We start from the raw sequence: 21,516 nt of genomic DNA, 5'->3' as shown, positions 1-21,516 counted from the left end.
ACAATCACCAGGGTTGACCAGGACACAATAATCAAGGACAAGGACCTTCTAGGCAGTGTAAGCAGTGGCTTCCAAGAGCACTGTTACAGTTAGATCTTAAGTATTATTCCCATTAAAACTCTTCTTCCAATAGAATATATGGCTTTGGTAAACTGAGTTGTATCAGTTGGTATTGATAAAATTGTATTGAAATTTGGAACATGCCACATCACTGAAACAAAAGACAAAAACTCCACTGAATCCTGTCTTCATCCATATTTGGCTTGGAGAAGATGCTCACAATTATTATGAAATATTTAAAACTCAATAATTCTTTTTATTTGCCAATTTTAAATACAGTTTTATTTAAGACATTGCATTTTCCACTTACAATACAGTACTTATAAAGTGCAATGTTATTTGCTTTCCTCGTGCATATGCTCGATATTCAAGTATTGAGAATGTCCAGTAATTCACTATAGCAGCTCCACTTTAGAACTGCCACAGAATTTGCTACACATTTGGGTCTTTTAGTGTTTTACTGTGTGGAACGATGCTACGTCTGTACTTGGGTTGGCTCACTCAACCTCTTCAGTGATGGGCCTGGAGGAAGCACCACCACACAGAGGAGCTCCCCTGTCAGGGCAGCCACCAGACTGGCATGTTCCTCCTGGCATGTCTTCTCCACTCTGGTACAGGTTGGTGATGATGGGGTCGCAGACTTTCTTCAGCTCTTTCTGCTGATGTTCAAATTCTCCCTTGTCTGCAGTCTGATTCTTTTCAAGCCAGTCGATGATTTCATTACACTTGTCAAGAATCTTCTGTCTTCATCGTTGATCTTGCCTTGAAATTTCTCATCTTCAACAGTTGCTTTCATGTTGAATCCATAGGATTCAAGTGAGTTCTTAGATGAAACCTTGTCTATCTGGTTCTTATCTTCAGCTTTGTAATTTTCAGCTTCCTGGACCATCTGTTCAATGTCTTCCTTGCTCAAACAGCCCTTGTCATTAGTGATGGTAATCTTGTTCTCCTTTCCCGTACTCTTATCCACAGAAGAGCCATCGAGGATGCCATTTGCATCAATATCAAAAGTGACTTCAATCTGAGGAACACCACAGGGTGCAGGAGGTATGCCTTTGAGTTCAAACTCGCCCAGCAGGTTGTTATGCTCGGTCATGGCACGCTCAGCTTCATAAACCTGAATGAGCACATCAGGCTGGTTGTCAGAGTGGGTAGCAAAGGTCTGGGTCTGCTTGGTAGGAATGGTCATATTGTGCTTGATGAGGAGGACCGTCATGACTCCACCAGCAGTTTCAAAACCAAGAGAAAGAGGAGTGACATCCAAGAGCAGCAAATCTTGAACATTTTTGATTTGTCTCAATAGGATGGCTGCCTGGATAGCCGCACCATAAGCAACAGCAACATTGGGGTTCATGCTCTTATTCAGCTCTTTTCCATTGAAAAAGTCTCGTAGAAGCTTCTGAATCTTGGGGATACAGGTAGAATTGCCCACCAGGACAATATCATGGATCCGAGACTTGTCTAGTTTGGCATCCCGAAGGGCTTTCTCTACTGGGTCCAGGGCACCACGGAACAGGTCAGCATTCAATTCTTCAAACTGGGCATGGGTAATGAAGGTACAGAAGCTGATTCCTTCATAGAGAGAATCAATTTCAATACTGGCCAGGGTGCTGGAAGAGAGAATACACTTAGCACGTATAGAGGCATCAGGCATCTCTCTTATTCTTACCGATGTCCTTCTTATGCTTGCACTTGAACTTGGCAATGAAAAGGTTGACCATTCAGTTGTCAAAATCTTCTCCACCCAAGTGGGTGTCTCCAGCTGTAGATTTGACCTCAAAGATTCCATCTTCAATAGTGAGGATTGACACATCAAAAATGCCACCTCCCAAGTCAAAGATCAGCACATTTCTTTCAGCTCCAACCTTTTTGTCTTAGCCATAAGCAATAGCAGCAGCAGTTGGCTTATTGATAATCCTAAATACATTGAGACCAGCAATGGTTCCAGCGTCTTTGGTAGCCTAGTGCTGAGAGTCATTAAAATAACCTGGCACTGTGGCCACAGCATTGGGAGCAGTCTTCCCAAGTAGGCTTCTGCAATTTCCTTCATCTTTGTCTGTACCATAGGCAACACCTCTGCTGGGTAGAAACATTTTCTCTCTCTCATATTCTACCTGGACCTTGGGCCTGCCTGCATCATTCACCACCACGGAGGGCCAGTGCTTCATATCAGATTGGACAACAGCATCATCAAATCTACAACCAATCAGATGCTTGGCATCAAAAGCTGTGTTGGTGGAGTTCATTGCCACTTGATTCTTCACAGCATTACCCATCAATCGTTCGATATCAGTAAAGGTGACATAGCTTAGGGTGGTTCGGTTCCTCTGATCACTGGCAGTTCTCTCTACTTTTCTATGCTGGAAGACACCCACAAATGAGTCAGTGGTGCCAAGATCAATACCCACTCCAGGTCCCTTAGACATGGTTGCCTGTGAGTAAGCCTGGCTTGACTGGCGAAGAACACAAGAGTGTCAGGAAAAAGACTTCAGGACTTGAGATACTGAGTGAGTTACAAAATAAATTGAGTCCAGAATCAGGGCCTGGGAATAAGATTCAACTTATTTCAGGAAATTCAACTGTGTTTCATGGTTTAAATGGTTTAGCCACCTTCTACTACAACAGAATTATTCCCCACTTTCAATTAGTTACTATCCTGCATTCTAACGCGCTTAACATTACATTGTAACATTCTCTGAAAGAACATGAAAGCTTTGTAGGAAGGAAAATTTTGATAATGAGATGCTGACATCACCCACTCTTGAGGCAGAATATTTCAGACAGTGACATCTCTCTAACGAGGATAGCAAAATGTGCAGTTTTAAGTTGAGGAAAAAAATGACAGAGATTCCTTACTAAATCTCAAAGTATTGGGACATAGGAAAAGGTTTCCAGCCCATGGATGCTTTGCTATCCTAGATGGGGTCATCACCAGGTGAGATGCAGAACTGGCAGCTGCCTTTGGAGTTGGAAGCAGGGCTGGTAGCTGCCTGCCACGAAATGCTTTATACAGTACTGGAAACACATTCCTCCTTTCCTTCATTCTATGGATATTTGCTAAGTATCTCTAAACCAGGCTTTTGCAAGCCTTTATAGTGAATATAAAATTTCATAAGGTATAACCCTTGATCTCAAAATATTTATAGGCCATGTAGTCTCACTCTTGGTTACTTTTTAATAGTTTTAAAAAGTTTTTTTTTTTTAAGATTTTTTTTAAAAAGTTTTTTTTAAAAAGTTGAGGTGAAATTTGCCTAACATAAAATTAACCATTTGAAATGAACAATTCAGTGGCATTTAGTACATACACAATATTGAGTAGCCATTTCCTCTATTTAGTTCCATATCATTTTTATCATTCCAAAATAAAACTCCATACCTATTAAGCAGTCACTCCCCATCCTCTCCTTCCCCCAGCCCTAGGCAACCTCTAATCTACTTTCTGCCTCTATGTATTTACCTATCCTGAATATTTCATATAAATGGAATCATGCAATATGGGACCTTTTGTGTCTGGCTTCTTTGACTTAGCATAATGTTCTCAAGGTTCGCCTGTGTTTTTGCAGCATGTATGGGTACTTCACTCCTTTTCATGGCTGAACAGTATTTCCTTGTATGTGTATACCATAATTTGTTTAACCACTCATCCGTTGATGGACATTTGGGTGTTTCCACCTTTTGGATTGTGAATAATGCTACTATGAACATTCGTGTACAAGTTTTTGTTTGAGTGTATGTTTTCAATCCTTTGGGGTATATAGCTAAGAATAACATCATTGGTTCATATGGTAATTCTATGTGTAAATTTTTGAGGAACCACCAAACTGTTTTCCACAGAGGCTGCACCATTTTACATTCCCACCAGTAATGTAGAAGGGTTCCAAATTCTCCATCTGCTCCCCAACACTTGTTATTCAGTCTTTTCCATATTTTTGATTATAGCCATCCTAGGTGGGTGGTTGCAAGTGAAGTGGTATCTCATTGTAGTGTGTGTGTGTGTGTGTCTGGCTGTTATGGGATCTGAACTTGTGACCTTGGTGTTATAACGCTGTGTTCCAACCAACTGATTTAACCAGCCAGCCCGTCATTGTGGTTTTGATTTGCATTTCCCTAAAGACTAATGACACTGAACATCTCTTAGTGTGACATTAAGTTTTTTTAATGGGTAACTAAGATAACTATGAGTAATGATGTCAGGTCATCTGAAAGGCTACCTTTGCCCCTGGGAGGGAGTGGGGCCTGAGATCGCAGAACATAGGATGAGCAAATTTTTATAGGAGAAGAAAGAGTGGAAGAAGAGAGGTGAGGGCAGGCCTAGGGGCACTGCTTGAGTTTGGCCAAGAGGAGCAGTTGTGTAAGAGCATTTAGGAGAAGAGACACCTAGGCAAACGGAGGGTAGACTGAGGGCTTTGTGTATTGATGAGGTCGGAAGGATGGCAAATTCAGGCTGCGTGATCCCAGAGTGTGGGTGGTCAGGCCCAACCTCACCCTCTCACTAGTTCTCTCAGACTGACTGCTCCACTGCTGATGAATGATTTGCTCTGCTCAGGGAGAAGCAGCATACTATGCACCGGCCACTAGGAAACCTCTACACCTGGGAGCATGAATGAACAGCAAATTTTATTCGAGATAAGAGAATATGCTTTGAGAAAATCAAGAGTCCCCTCCAGCGTGTAAGGTGGTGAAAGCCTCGACTTTAAAACCACTATTTTAGGGTGTATAGAATATACTATTTTTTTTCCCAGGATTGTTCTTAAATGAAGAATTCATGGCTATAGCTTTGGAATGTATAATGCTTTTTCATATTTATCTGCTATCTTACACTTAGGGAAAAAACCCCATTCTCATCAAGAAAATTGCTTTGGAGCCAATTTTTGAAAACAAAATTTAAACTTCCTTAAAGGATACTTTGACTCAATGGATGGTAACACTGAGCCTTGACCCCAGAGTGTGGGCAGACTGCGTCTTCTATTCTACCCCTACCCCGTCCTGCCTCTGCATAAATGAGAGCGATGCTGAGGATTGCAGGACGTTGGTGTGTTGTGGCTTTCATGGTGAGACTGAACATACCGTGCAGCTAGTTTCCATGCCCATCAATCTACCGAAACTGCTCTCCCAAAAAGAAATGTTATCTTCCTAATTGCCGAATCCAGTGGTCTTTTCTTATTCCTTACTTAACCTGTTTAACTTAGCCATTTATTGATCACTTTCTGTGTAGCCGGCATGTTGTTGAGCACTTTACATATTTGTAGTGTTGTTGCAAATTTAACTCACTTTTTAACTTGGATATTTAGAGAAAAATGTAATATCTTTATTTTGTCTCTGAGAAGCCTGGCCTTCTGCCCAACCCCAATCCACTGGGGAAGATTATTTAACTGTCTCCATCCAATTCCAAGTTTGTTGAATCCCATAAATTAAATAGCTCCTGTAGATAGTACTGAGTCTCTATTGGATAAAAATGCTCAGCTTCTCAGCCTCCCTCTCTCCCTCCCTCACTCTACTGCTTCTTTTCTAAAATGTTGTTTAGGGATATGCAGGGAGGGGGTGGCTTGACATGAGCCTAGGGCAACATGGGAGAACCAGGGTCCCAGCGGTGATGTCCTTTTCTCTCCTGGTCTCCAGGCAATGTCCCTTGTCCTCTTGGATGCTGCTTGCTCTGTTGACATAGACAGCTGAAGCTGGTGGTTGCTCTCTCTTGCCCCGGGCAGGCTGTGGTCATGCTCCTCGGCTGACATAGCCTCATCTCCAGTACAGGTGATGTGGGGATTCTTGAGATGTAGCTGTAACCCTCATTTGGCCTTGGCTCAGGATGTCTGCTTTGGAGCCTTTCACCACTGTTACAGAGATCCTCTCTGAGTTGCTCTTCAAGATAGCCAGAAAAGAGGATCTTGAATGTTATCTTGACAAAGAAATGATAAATGTTTAGGGGATAGATATGCTACCTATTCTGATTGAATCATTATACAATACAGGCATGTATTGAAACAACACACTGTACCCCATAAACATGTATAGTGAAAAATAAATAAATAAAATAGCTCTTAAGCCAGAATCTCAGCTATTGTGGAAACCTATGAAGCCAACATGGAAACAAAGAACAGGTCAGAAAACCTAAATTTTTCCCTTAGTGTCACTCCCATCTGTCTGATGCACCTCTCCTTCTTGGGGGAAAGCCCAGGGAGAGGAGCACTGAAGCATGTATCTCCCCACTTTGCTCCGATGCTCCCCTCTAGTGTCCTCTGGGGCTGGAAAGGAATTGACTTTTCCCCCTTCCTCGTCTCATCTGGTCATCGTTTACAGCAAATGCTTAGGTCTAGCCTGTGAACCTGCTTACACGTTTACCATCCCAATACAAAATCCTAGTTTTGAATATCAGAAGTTGAATATTATCTCAGTCTTTCTTTTGCATCCCTTCTGCTACAAACCCTAATATGTAACAAATCCCAATCAGTCGAATGCCTTGGGCACACTAGGGTCTTGCTGCTACGATCATGGTCTACACAGCAGCAGAGCTTGTCAAAAGTGCAGCATCTCAGGCGCCACCCAGTCCTACTGAACCAAAAACTGCATTTTAACAAAATCTTCAGGTGATAACTGTGAATATTAAAGTTCGAGAAGTGGTAGACTAGGACAAAGGCCATGTAATAAAAGATAAAAGAGAAAACACCTTCATACGTTCAAAATAATTTTTTCTTTTGCATTTCTATCATCTCCTTTAATCACGACAATCCTGTGAAGGGGATATAATTCTCTCCATTTTACAGCTCAGCAGACAAGCTCAGGAAAGTTAAGTGAAGTACTGACGATCTCATGCCAAGTGGGCCAGGATTTGAGCCTGGTCTGCCTGACTCTGCAAAGCTCATGCTCATAGCCAGGGCACTCTATCACACTTATTCTCAATGTTTTTCTCCCCCTTTATGACTAGACACGACCTCTTATCTTATGCCTTTGTTTTTCCCTCTGTCTGCTGGAGAGTTTCCTGGCTGCTTGACTTTGGTGTCTGGGTTTTCTTGGAGTGGAGCTGTTTGGCTGTTGGATTTCTGACCTATGCTTGCCCACATCCCAGGCTATCTCATGTCTCCTTAGGTTCAAATCTTTTTGTACCATTCTAGACTAAATATTGGACAATTTTCTATATTCTTGCTGTGCAGTGACAAGGAGAGTGTCAATAAGGAAGATGTGTTTTCAGCTGGGTCTCAAAGGTGGTGGGTCTTATCAGGGAAGTGGAGAGAGAGGGGAGTATTAGAGGTGAGAATTCCAACGGGAAAAAGCTTCAGAAGGAAGAATGTGCATGCGATGCTGGGGAGACAATAATTTATTGCTGTTGGCCTAGCTAGTATCTGACGATGCTGCGTTACTCTGGATTGTGATTCAGGTGCGCCTCTTCACCCTTTATCACCAGTCTGGTTGTTGATGCACATTCCGCCCGGATATTCAGCTTCAGTATGTTCCTGGTTCTCTAAGTCCTGGCTTCCCACCTCCAACTTTCCTCATTTACTATCAACAAACTCCCTGAGAAATAGCCAGTTCCTTCTTTGTGGTATCTTCTTTTTTGTTCCTTTTTTTCTTTTCTTTTTTTTTTTAAATTTTATTTTGTCGATATACATTGTGGCTGATTATTGCTCCCCATCACCAAAACCTCCCTCCCTTCTCGCTCCCCCCCTCCCCCCCAACAATGTCCTTTCTGTTTGCTTGTCGTATCAACTTCAAGTAATTGTGGTTGTTATATCTTCTTCCCCCCCCGTTTTTTTTTATTTGTGTGTGTGTGTGTGTGTGTGTGTGTGTGTGTAATTTCTAGCTCCCACCAATAAGTGAGAACATGTGGTATTTCTCTTTCTGTGCCTGACTTGTTTCACTTAATATAGTTCTCTCAAGGTCCATCCATGTTGTTGCAAATGGCAGTATTTCATTCGTTTTTATAGCTGAGTAGTATTCCATTGTGTAGATGTACCACATTTTCCGTATCCACTCATCTGATGATGGGCATTTGGGCTGGTTCCAACTCTTGGCTATTGTAAAGAGTGCTGCGATAAACATTGGGGAAGAGGTATACCTTCGACTTGATGATTTCCATTCCTCTGGGTATATTCCCAACAGTGGGATAGCTGGGTCGTATGGTAGATCTATCTGCAATTGTTTGAGGAACCTCCATACCATTTTCCATAGAGGCTGCACCATTTTGCAGTCCCACCAACAATGTATGAGAGTTCCTTTTTCTCCGCAGCCTCGCCAGCATTTATCGTTCACAGTCTTTTGGATTTTAGCCATCCTAACTGGAGTTAGATGGTATCTCAATGTGGTTTTGATTTGCATTTCCCGGATGCAGAGTGATGTTGAGCATTTTTTCATATGTCTGTTAGCCATTTGGATATCTTCCTTAGAGAAATGCCTATTTAGCTCTTTTGCCCATTTTTTAATTGGGTTGCTTGTTTTCTTCTTGTACAGTTGTTTGAGTTCCTTATATATTCTGGATATTAATCCTTTGTCAGATATATATTTTGCAAATATTTTCTCCCATTCTGTTGGTTGTCTTTTAACTCTGTTAATTGTTTCTTTTGCTGTGCAGAAGCTTTTTAGTTTGATATAATCCCATTTGTTTATTTTTCCTTTGGTTGCCCGTGCTTTTGGGGTCGTGTTCATGAAGTCTGTGTCCAGTCCTATTTCCTGAAGTGTTTCTCCTATGTTTTCTTTAAGAAGTTTTATTGTTTCAGGGTGTATATTTAAATCCTTAATCCATTTTGAGTTGATTTTAGTATATGGTGAGAGGTATGGATCTAGTTTCATTCTCCTGCATATGGATATCCAGTTGTCCCAGCACCATTTGCTGAAGAGGCAGTCCCTTCGCCAGTGAATAGGCTTGGTGCCTTTGTCAAAGATCAGCTGGCAGTAAGTGTGTGGGTTGATTTCTGGATTCTCTATTCTATTCCATTGGTCAGTTTGTCTGTTTTTATGCCAGTAACATACTGTTTTGGTTATTATAGCTTTGTAGTATAGCTTAAAGTCAGGTAGTGTTATGCCTCCAGCTTTATTTTTTTTGTTCAGCATTGCTTTGGCTATGCGTGGTCTTTTATTGTTCCATATAAATGTCTGAATAGTTTTTTCCATTTCTGAGAAAAATGTCTTTGGAATTTTGATGGGGATTGCATTGAATTTGTATATCACTTTGGGTAGTATGGACATTTTCACTATGTTGATTCTTCCAATCCAAAAGCATGGGATATCTTTCCATCTTCTTGTATCCTCTCTAATTTCTCTCAGCAGTGGTTTGTAGTTCTCATTATAGAGATTTTTCACCTCCTTGGTTAACTCAATTCCTAAGTATTTTATTTTTTTGGTGGCTATTGTAAATGGGCAGGCTTTCTTGATTTCTCTTTCTGCATGTTCACTATTGGAGAAAAGAAATGCTACTGATTTTTGTTTGTTGATTTTGTATCCTGCTACTGTGCTGAAATCATTTATCAATTCCAAAAGGTTTTTTGTAGAGGTTTTAGGCTGTTCGATATATAGGATCATGTCATCTGCAAACAGGGACAGTTTGACTTCATCTTTTCCAATCTGGATGCCCTTTATTTCCTTCTCTTCTCTGATTGCTCTGGCTAGTACTTCCAACACTATGTTGAATAGGAGTGGTGAGAGTGGGCATCCTTGTCTAGTTCCTGTTCTTAAAGGAAAAGCTTTCAGCTTTTCCCCATTCAGGATGATATTGGCAGTGGGTTTGGCATATATGGCTTTAATTATGTTGAGATACTTTCCCTCTATACCTAACTTATAGAGGGTCTTTGTCATGAATGAGTGCTGAACTTTATCAAATGCTTTTTCAGCATCTATGGAGATGATCATATGGTCCTTGTGTTTGAGTTTATTAATATGGTGTATCACATTTATTGATTTGCGTATGTTGAACCATCCTTGCATCCCTGGGATGAATCCCACTTGATCGTGATGAATAATTTTACGTATGTGTTGCTGTATTCTGTTTGCTAGTATTTTAGTGAGGATTTTTGCATCTATATTCATCAAGGATATCGGCCTGTGGTTTTCTTTTTTGGTTATATCTTTACCTGGTTTTGGTATCAGAATGATGTTTGCTTCATAGAATGAGTTTGGGAGATTTGCGTCCGTTTCAATCTTTTGGAATAGTTTGTAAAGAATCGGTGTCAATTCCTTTTTGAATGTTTGGTAAAATTCTGCTGTGAATCCATCTGGTCCTTGGCTTTTCTTTCTTGGGAGCCTTCTGATAACAGCTTCAATCTCCTTTATTGTTATTGGTCTGTTCAAATTTTCTATGTCTTCACGGTTCAGTTTTGGGAGCTTGTGTGTGTCCAGAAATTTATCCATTTCCTCCAGATTTTCAAATTTGTTGGCGTATAGTTGTTTGTAGTAGTCTCGAATGATTCCTTGTATTTCAGATGAATCAGTTGTAATATTGCCTTTTTCATTTCTAATTTTTGTTATTTGAATCTTCTCTCTTCTTTTTTTTTTGTTAGCCATGCTAATGGTTTGTCAATTTTATTTATCTTTTCAAAAAACCAACTTTTTGATTCGTTGATCTTTTGAATTGTTTTTTGGTTTTCAATTTCATTCAGTTCTGCTCTGATCTTAATGATTTCTTTCCGTCTGCTAACTTTAGGTTTGGATTGTTCTTGTTTTTCTAGTTCTTTAAGGTGAAGTGTTAGGTTGTTCACTTGCCATCTTTCTATTCTTCTGAAGTGAGCATTTAATGCAATAAATTTTCCCCTCAATACTGCTTTTGCAGTATCCCACAGGTTTTGGTATGATGTATCATTGTTTTCATTCGTTTCAAGAAATTTTTTGATTTCCTGTTTGATTTCTTCTTGGACCCATATGTCATTAAGTAGAATGCTGTTTAATTTCCATGTGTTTGTATAGTTTCCAGAGTTTCGTTTGTTATTAATTTCTAGTTTTAATCCATTGTAGTCTGAGATGATACATGGGATAATTCCAATTTTTTTTGAATTTATTGAGACTTGATTTGTGACCTAATATGTGATCTATCCTGGAGAATGATCTATGTGCTGATGAGAAAAATGAATATTCTGAGGGTGTGGGTGGAATGTTCTGTAGATATCTGCCAATTCCAATTGGTCTAGAGTCTTGTTTAGATCTTGTGTTTCTCTACTGATTCTTTGTCTAGATGATCTGTCTAATATTGACAGTGGGGTGTTCAGGTCCCCTGCTATTAAGGTATTAGTGTCTATTTCCTTCTTTAGGTCTAATAGAGTTTGTTTTATAAATCTGGGTGCTCCAACACTGGGTGCATACATATTTATGATTGTTATGTCTTCTTGATGGATCAGTCCTTTTATCATTAAGGAGTGTCCCTCATTGTCTCTTTTTATGGTTTTTAGTTTAAAGTCTATTTTGTCAGATATAAGAATAGCTACTCCAGCTCGTTTTTCTTTTCTGTTTGCATGGTAAATCTTTTTCCATCCTTTCACTCTTAGTCTGTGTGAATCTTTATGGGTGAGGTGGATCTCTTGTAGGCAGCATATAGTTGGGTCCTGCTTTTTGATCCAGTCAGCCAGTCTGTGTCTTTTAATTGGGGAATTTAAGCCTTTTACATTAAGAGTTGTTATTGAAAGGTGTTGATTTATTCCTAGCATTTTATTGGTTGTTTGGTTGTCTTAGGTGTCTTTTGTTCCTTGCTTTCTGATTTACTGTTTGTTTTCTGTGTTTGTTGGTTCCTTAGGTTGTAGATAGTGTTTTTGTTAGCTTGTTTTCTCTTCATGAATGCCATTTTTATTATACTAGCGGGTTTAGATTTTTCTTGGGTTTTTATGGCAGTGGTAGTTATTTTTCAGGAACCAAACCCAGTACTCCCTTGAGGATTTCTTGTAAGGGTGGTCATGTGGTAGTGAACTCCCGCAGTTTTTGTTTGTCTGAGAAATATACTATTTGCCCCTCATTTCGGAAGGATAGCCTTGCAGGGTAGAGTATTCTTGGCTGGCAATCTTTGTCTTTTAGTATTTTGAAAATATCATCCCATTCCTTTCTAGCTTTTAGGGTTTGTGATGAAAAGTCTGATGTTAACCTGATTGGGGCTCCCTTATAGGTGATTTGATGCTTCTCTCTTGCAGCTTTTAAGATTCTCTCTTTGTCTCTGAGTTTTGCCAATTTGACTATGACGTGTCTTGGAGAAGGTCTTTTTGGGTTGAATACATTTGGAGATCGTTGAGCTTCCTGGATCTGAAGATCTGTGATTTTTCCTATACCTGGGAAGTTTTCTGCCACTATTTTGTTGAATATGTTTTCAATGGAATCTCCATTTTCCTCCCCTTCTGGAATACCCATGACTCGGATATTTGATCGCTTAAGGTTGTCTGATATCTCTCTCAGATTTTCTTCAATGTCCTTGATTCTTTTTTCTTTCTTTTTGTCTGCTTGTGTTTTTCAAACAGCCCATCTTCAAGTTCAGAGGTTCTCTCTTCAACTTCGACAAGCCTGCTGGTTAAACTCTCCGTTGTGTTTTTTATTTCGTTGAATAACTTCTTCAGTTCAGCAAGTTCTGCTACATTTTTTTCAGGACATTGATTTCCTTGTACATTTCCTCTTTCAGATCCTGTATACTTTTCCTCATTTCATCATGATGTCTAGCTGAGTTTTCTTGTATCTCATTCAGTTTCCTTAGAATTATCACTCGAAATTCCTTATCAGTTATTTCAAGGGCTTCTTGTTGTATAGGATCTAGAGTTTGAGATTTATTAACTTTTGGTGGTGTACTTTCTTGATTTTTTGTATTTCTGGTATCTTTTTTTTGGTGTTTATTCATTGTGGCAGGGCGTTTCACAGGCCACCGGTTTGAGACTAATGACTAACTAAGATGTTGCTGTGGTTGCCAATTTCGTATGGCTCCCTCCTCCGTGACTGCTCAGTTGGCCTCTAGTGCCTTGTGTGTGTGGTTGCCTCGGGTCTTGGGCTTCTCCGGGGAGCCACCTTTCTGGTCAGCTTGGACTCTGCTGGGCTGGTGGATCACATACCACAGGGTGTGTGATCTCTGTTGAGCTTTCACTTCCTATGCAGGACTTCTCCCTGTTCTGTGTGCTCTGGCCCAGGCTGTTAGATCGTGCAGTGGCGACCCCACCGGGTGTGTGGTTTCTGTTGAGTCTCCACCTCCCTGGCCACACGTCTCCCCACTCTGTGCACACTGTGCTGGGCTGGGGCGTGTCTTCTGCACCCCTCGTCTATCAGCTGGGCCTTCAAGACCCTGCTCGGCACCGCCTCGCCCAGGAAGTCTACCAGGTTTCTGCTAGGCACAGACGACTGGTCTCTCTGGGTGCCTTTGTAGCACTATGTAGATCTTTCTCGGGTCTTGTTCACCTTTGTATCCCCCCAGTATAATCTGAGTCTAGCGCCCACCTGCAGCCTGGTCTCCGGCAGGTTCAAGCGGACCTGGGAACTCTCCTACCACACTATTCCCAACCAGAAATTCGTTAGGCTTTTTTCCAAACTGGTGGCCGCAGAGATGGTATCTGCCTCCCAGTAACAGGGAGTTTACCTGGGGCCGGAGTCCAGGGTGTGGTGGAGTGACAGTCAGCCCGCCCGTACTTCCTTGCCCTCCCGACACTGGCCGGGGACGCCCCCCTCCACCAGCCCCGCCAGAGAACCGTGGAGGGAGTGGGAGGGGAGGCTGGCCCGCAGGCTCTGGAAAGCCCTGCGCCAGGCCAAGCAAGTGGGAAGGCTCAGTGATGGCCGAGCTGGGCGGGGCTGCCCGCACCTGGGAAAATGGAGGCAGCACCGGGGCAGTGAGTGGCCTGGTGGTGCAGGCGGGAGCCGCGTGGGCATGCACCCCCCGAACAGAGCTATGCCAGGGATCACTCACAGTGCTGTGCCAGGTCGGGTGCTCGCTCTCTGTCTCTGGTTTGCCGCCTTTCCCAGTTCTCGGCCGCTGCCGCCTCGGGCTGTTCAGTCACGGCGCGGCTCTCGCGCTCCCAGGAGTCTTCTTTAATGCCGGCCTGAAACCTCGAATCCTGAATAGGGCAGCTGGCCGCCTTCAGCGCGGCCCCGGCCTCCGGGATCCTGGCTGCATCCACAGCAGCCCTGGCGCCGTGTTCCCTGTTTGAGACTCGCTTTTGCAGCTAAGAAACATTTCTTTTTCTGCTCCACACTTCAAAGCTGTTGCCTGTAAATGAGGCAGCCTCTCCTGCCGGGGGCAAAGTGGCGGTCACCCCCCACGACCGGCCAGCAGCAGCGGTCCTCCCTTAAGAGATGGCAAGAGGAAGGTCCACAAGTTTCCTGGCTGCCTGAGGCCCAGTGGCCACCTTTTCCACCTCAGCTACTCCTTGCCAGCCGCCATCTTGAAAAAACCTGAAACCACTCTTTTGTCCCTTTTTTTCAGTTCTGACCATCATTACTATAATTTGGCCTCCTGTATTTGGATTATAATGATAACCTATTAAGGGACCTCTCTGTCTTCTGACTTTCTGTCTCCAATCTGAACTATACACAGTGAGACTCCTGTGACAAGTTCAAAACAGCTACATTTCAAAAGTGGGTAAGAGATTTATTCATTCTTACTCTAAAGCTGTCAATTTTGCACTGCTAAATATAAGGATATAGCTTAACTCCTTAATGCAACACATACAAGGTCCTCCCAAATCTAGCTTCATTGCCTTATGTCTCATCGTACCTCAATACAGACTGTCCACTTAGGATAGGCTGGCTGGATCACTGTTCCCACAACACTCCATGCATGTGACTGCTTATGGACCCCTTTTTTGTCCATTGGAATTCCCTCCTGAAATGCCCATCCACTTACCCAAATCATACCCATCTTGATGAGGCTCAACCAAAGACTTATCTCTCTTATGACTCCTCCCCTAGTCACCCCATATCACAGACCCAGAGGATCACTCAATATTAAGAGCCGAGTGCAGAGTCTCCAAACCATGGCATCATTGACACTTGGGAATAGATAATTCTGTATTAGGGGACTGTCCTGTGCATTGTATGATGGTTCACACCATACTTGGCCTCTACTCTCTAGATGTCAGTAGTGCACCCTCCCTCAGCTGTGACAACCAAAATTGTCTCAGACATTGCCAAATGTTCCAGAGAGGGAGGGACTCAAAATTGCCCCTGGTTGAGAACAACTGTTCTAGTGTAATGAAAGAAGATCTGAACCAATGAGGCTGTCAGTATTTACAGAATGATTAGAGAGGCAAGTTGTTTTATGAGACTCAAAAATCATGTCAGAGGAAGTCTTTCATCCTTTTTAGAATATTGACTTGGAGGACATCATTATATGCCTATACTCCTTGTGAGCTGAAAAATCTATCTTTTTAACCACATCCCCTTTGCCTAGCTGTAACAGCTTTTAGAAAGAAAAATACCTTTAGAAAGAAGCATGCCTGCTTCTATCTTGTAATTTCATTACCATGTTCTTAAAGCTTAGCAAATGGTCTATATATTTGCATGTGAAATTACTAAAAGAGAAGGTAAAATGAATATGCCAAGCATTTTTTGGATAATATCTATTTGGTATGGAATTTTAAAGAAGAAAAATGAGAAGGCTTAAATTGAGGTCTGCATTCAGCAGGTCTGTAATCCAAAGATTCAGTAAAGTCAGTAAAGAACAAAATTGAAACATAATAATATTTAGATCTTTGCAAAAATGCTTTCATATTTATTCCAACATTTATCCCAAGTATACATACTGCTGATTTAATTCAAACTTATTTGTAAATCTATTTTTGATATTAAGAATTGACTTTAATACCATTACTTTCAAAATAAAAATTCTAATTTAAAATTGGAAGTTTTTTCTTCCTCAAGCTCATGCAAAGCATTTGGAATATAGGACTGAATTAGCAATTATTGTGAATTTACAGGAACTTGGTTGGTTTACATCTCTGGAAGAAACAAGATATATAGACATGGCAAAGTACTGGCAGTAACAATAAATAGGACACCATCTGAACTTTAGAGAATTTGTACCCTAAAGCTAATTGGAGAAATACACTACTCTGGTAGCTCAGTCATTGTTATCTAGACTCTAAGAAGAATAAGACTAGTGGGGACATTTTGTAGATGAGAAAACTAGGATCCAGAGGATTTGGAAACTTGCCACCTTTTGCCTAATCCTGAACTAGAACCTACTTTAATGGTTTGGATCCAAGGAGCCTCTCTTTACAGTCTCCGCAAGACCCCCTAGGGTATCTTGGGTGCCTTGACTACCCTTTTAAGGCACCAAGGCACTCTTCAACAAGAACAGACAATGCTGCTTTTTACATCTGATACTTTCAGTTGGACAAATGGGTAGCTAGCTGAGCTGTAGAAATAATTTCAAGGGACCCATTACTGTTAGAGTATTTACAGTATGATTAGATATAAATTCCCTATTCCCTAGTTCCCCTGTTTCTATTCATTCACTCTTGGATCTAGGGACTTGGGATTCAGCAATGAACAAAACAGAGACACCCTTGGGAAGTTCACATTCTATTTCAAGAAGGAACATCAGACTCCAAGAGAGAAAAATCATGGGAAGGTAACTTCTACCCTTCCCTTCACCACCCTCAGTTGCTCCTCCCCAAGAGAGGCTTATCTGATTGGTGAGACCAAGGAACGAGTGTGAATTCGTGTGCTGGCTTCCTTCTCTCTCTGTGCAGCTCTCCCTGTAGTGTGCTCCCCTGAGAGGCTGCGTCTCTGCAGTTTAGGCTTGGCTGTTCAGTACACAGGGAAAAGTATCCAAAGCCCAGCTGTGGCTGCAGATCCAGGCGCTGTTCTCCATTACTTTATCGGTAATGAAGCTGACATGTTGATTTTCCATCATTCTTCTATGTTTTTTTCTTACTCTGTTTAGAAGACAGAGAAGAAAAAGGTGCGATTTATGATCAAACTCAAACTTTCTACACCCACCCTCTCAATCACCATCACAAATATCATCATGTAAGAGAAAAAGCTCTGTTATTGATTACTCATGAGGGAAACTTTAGGGAGGACCCGGCTTCATGAGGGGATAATAACCCTTTTACAGCTGTTGTACAAGCAGGTGAAGAGTGCTTACAATGTCTGGTTCTATGTAGCCCTCCTGGCCAAGGAGTTCTTGCCATGTATTCATTGAAACAAAGTCAGTCTGGATAATTAAACTTTTAAATCCAGAGAGCCAGTAATCCCTCTGTGCAAGAAGAATGAACTACAGGGTGCCTTTTAGTATGGCCTTGCTTCTAATATATGAGACCGCTTACTCTTTTATGCAATGTGGTTCTTCATATTCTCGAAGGGTTTTTGGAGACATCAAATATGCTTGTTTATTTCACAGATAAGAAGCTGAGCCAAAGAGATGAATGTTTCAGAGTTTATACTAAACACTGTCCAGCCTTCTTTTCCCCCCATGACCCAGTTAATGGGGCACAGAGGTCAGACCAGAACTGTTCTCCTGTTCTTTTCACCACATCACAAACTGTTCCATAAAAAAAATGTTGGAATAGTCCTTGGAGATTATTTTGGTATTTTTAAAAAGTGATTTAAAAAATAGCTCCGCGATAACCACTATAAATATTTTAGTCCATATCCTTCTAATTTTTGTTTGTATACAGATGCAAATATATACATATAAAATACATTAAAATAGGGTTGTACTGCAAATATGGACTTGCAACCCACTTTTGTTTTCACCTAACAATATATTTTGAAAATGTTTTCATGTTATTATATAGTATTTTTACAACATTCTTTTTTTTTAATTGAAGCATAATTATTATACATATCTGTGGGGTACCACATTGAATATAAATACCTGTGTGCAATATGTGATGCTCAAATCAGGATAATTAGTATATTCAATGGTATAATGTAATCATTTTCTGTGGCCCTTTACCAATTTCTTGCTAGCCTCCCCTCCAACCCCCGCTTTCCCACCTCTGGTGGCCTCAGTTCTGTTATTTCCATTTGAAAGTTCAGTAAATGATTGTGATTGTTGTGTCTTTCTTTCTTTTTTTATTTGTTTGTTTACTTTTTAGCTCGCACTTATGAATAAGGACATGCAGTATATTATTTCTGTGCCTGGCTTATTTCACTTAGCATAATTTCCTCTGAGGTCATCCATGTTGCTGCAAATGGCAGAATTTCATTCTTTTCTATGGCTGAGTAGTGTTCCATTGTGTATATAGACCACATTTTCCTAATCCAGTCATCCATCAGTGGACATTCAGGTTGGATCCAGCTTTTAGTTATTGTAAATAGAGCTGAGGTAAACATGGGAGTGCAGGTATCCCTTCGACATGATGATTTCCATTCCTTTGGGTCTATATGCAGCAGTGGGATGGCTGGATCATATAGCAGTTACACCTGCAGTACATTATTTCTGTTGTTTCTATGGTATTCCATTTTGTGTATATAATTAAGCTGCTAGGGTTGACTGTTCAGGTTCTCTCTGATGATCAGCTGTAACAAACAACAATGTAATGAGCATCCTTGTGGTTAAGGCTCTACACACTCCCCTTTATTATGCAAATGAGAAAACTGAAGCTAAGGAGGCAAAATGACTGGAACTGCCTAAGTTTACATGGATCCTAAAGCCAAGTTTACCGACTGCAGATCCTGTGCTTGATTTCACTATCACAGTTGCCCTCTGCCTTCCAGGACATAGTCTAAGGTTAGCCCCTTCTCATGGGTCCCAGGCTGTTATGTGGCATGTTATCCTAGTTCACTTATTCAGTAAATATTTGTTGGTTATCTTCTGTGTGCCAGGCACTGTCCTACCTCTGAGCATGGGCAGTGAACAAGAAAGATAAATCTTAGCTCTATGGAGACTTTGTTACAGTTGGGAAGACAGGCAATAAATAACCAAGTTTATAAATTATAAGACAAACTCAGGTAGTGATATTGCATTCAAGAAAAGAAAGCAAGGTTTAGTTGGGAATGATGGGTTGGAGGGTAAGTGGACATTACTGGTGTGTTTTCTGTGTCTGTACACTGATCCCTGCTCCTGAGTGCCCCCATCCCTCAAACAGCCCATGCCTGTGACTCTCTTCTGAGGCCTGCCTTTGGGCTGCTGGAGCCACATCATAGGCAGGGCAGACAGTGTGGAGTGCCTGGGGGGGTTAGGTCCACATTACCCTACTCCCTCCAGCCTTACCCAATGACTGACTGGTGCAGGCATGCAAAAGCCCAACTCCCTTGCCTCGAGTTCAGACACACTCTTGGGTCTAATTTATACCCCAGAGCTCCTATGGGATCAGGCTGAGGCTGGAATTTTGCATCAATTCATTCTCTTGCACGCTGCTTCTCCTGTCTTGCCCTGTGTCCCCGCTCATTTACTGGTCTCCCCAGGCAGCATGTGGTTAATAAATCACTTGCACATGAATCCTATCCTTGTCAGGCTTCTGAGGAGCCTGACCCAAGATGTGGGGATTGCTCATGTAGATTGGTGAGCAAAGACCTCCCTGGGGAGAGTGATTTGAGCTGAGATCCCAACAACCAGAAGAACCAGTTGTGAGAAAATCTTGGGGCCGAGCATTCCAAAGGCCACAGGGTATGAATGAGCTTGGGGTGTTCAAGGAAGAGAAAGGAAGTCAATGTGATTTCACAGTGAGTGAAGGACAAGACAGGGGCAGAAACACCACCACCCATTCTCCTTCAGAGATGGAGGCTGGACTGCTCTTGATAGAATGTTTCTCATTTCCACTTGGCAGGAGTTAGGGGGAGGTTTAGCAGTCTTTCCTCTCCTAATATTCTAGCTTAGCCTGTGGAGCAAGGCCTAAAACTGGGAAAATCCCATGTGAAAGATTATTGACCACAGAGAAGATTGAGTTCAGCTTGTATTTTTCTGCAGCAGTGCTTGGATAGCATCCTAGTTGCTTAATAGTTGTCTGCAATAATCAAATATATCCAATGACTGGAGATTAACAAAGATCCCGGGAAAATCCAGTTCATTTTCTGTGTATACTTGATGTTTTAACTAAAGAAAGGCCTTACTGCAGTGTATGGTAAGAGGTTGATGTAGTAATAATTTCCATGTCTTAGAAATCTTCTCATTTTAAGCCTCCTTGAAAATGAATTAATAAGAACATCCCAAAGCCTAACAGCATGGAACCCCCAGCTCACCTGGGACTTAGCCATCAAGGTCCCCCACGCATTAAATTCATCTTCTTTGATAATTCTTTGTCATAACAAATCATTGAGCTTTCATCACTCATGCAATTGGACTTTGATTTGTATTTTTGGAAATTAAAAAAAAAAAAGGATATATACAGACTGAGGGCAACCCCCTAGGAAATAGGACAAAATATCACATTCCTTCAGTATATCTATCCTGCTCAAATTGTTTAGGTATTTTAATTACATTTTCATGCCAATACTTTATTTCTTGCTCCAGGTACACTCAATGAGAGATAATTGGTGCAATTTCTTCCTGATTCATTCTATTCTTTGTACTTAATGCAAATTTAAAAGGAAGGTTTTAACAGAATATTGATTATCTATGCTTAAAATACCCTAAGGTTTTTTCTTCCCCTTTGGTTCTATTTCATTTTGTCAATATTTGTGTTAAGCCATCTGCATTGATTTCAATGAGGAGATGATATCCAGAAACCTTTCGCAAACAAATGGCAGTCAGCCAGAGCAGAAAGGAAGCTTCTGCCAATGCCTTCTTGCCTGACTTAGTCACTAAACTAACTGGCACCAGCCTTGTTCTCTTATTTTCAATAATAGAAGAAGCAGTATCCAAGAGGCAAAGGCCCTCACTGGTTAAGCAAAGAGACCAAGTAACTTGCTTTAGTCACCACCTAGTAGCATATATGCTTAGGAGGTCTGTCTTGTAAGAAATGTGCTATCCAATAACCATGGAGTCTTTGGATGGAGTACCAAACTTGCTGCCTCAAACCCCAAAAGTAGCAGCACCCCCTGACACTCAACATGTGTCTTTGCTGGCACAAAGTATATGGTTATCCTACCTATATATTTGTACACATGGATATGGAAAGATGTCAAAATTATGATTGTGAAAAAATCAAGCTGCCTAATAATGGGTAATTAGAACGTTTGGTCACACTATGTGTAGATCATGATTTGAAGCTGATCTTTCTGTTGGTTTCTCTGGAAATGTAGTGTTTTGAGAGGCAGTAAAGAGACTGAGGAATTCATAAGGGGACAAGAGCTGAGATCACAAAAACTGTGGAAGGCTTTGGTTAAAAAAACCAACCAACCCCAAACTAACCAACCCCATCAAACTCTAGCAAGTTGACATTACAATTTTTGTCTTCAAGTTATATAAATGGGAAACTGGGGGAATGAATTATAAGAAGGACACACTCACCACAAAAAATATGAATATTCTAACAAAGTCAGCAAGGCAATAAGATGCACCAGAGAGTAAACGAAATCTCCTTCAAGGACCCAGGCAATTGTTGAGAGCAAATAAGTGGATCTGGGGATTTTGCTGGTTCTATTCCTGAGTCACTTTAAGTCCACACTGCAGATGATAGTTTAGCTCTCATCTCT

The 21,516-nt window shown here is 41.3% G+C and overlaps 1 pseudogene; it reads right to left on the bottom strand.

The window, feature by feature from the left end:
- Positions 1–557: 557 nt before the first annotated feature.
- On the bottom strand, positions 558–2,486 carry LOC134371949 (heat shock cognate 71 kDa protein-like; annotated as a pseudogene).
- Between the last annotated feature and the right edge of the window lie 19,030 nt (positions 2,487–21,516).

The sequence above is a fragment of the Cynocephalus volans genome, chromosome 3 (assembly GCF_027409185.1).
Source record: "Cynocephalus volans isolate mCynVol1 chromosome 3, mCynVol1.pri, whole genome shotgun sequence".
In the NCBI taxonomy this organism is placed as follows: Eukaryota; Metazoa; Chordata; class Mammalia; order Dermoptera; family Cynocephalidae; genus Cynocephalus; species Cynocephalus volans.
The sequence above is the reverse complement of the archived record's forward strand: the minus strand, read 5'-3'. Positions and strand labels throughout refer to the sequence as shown.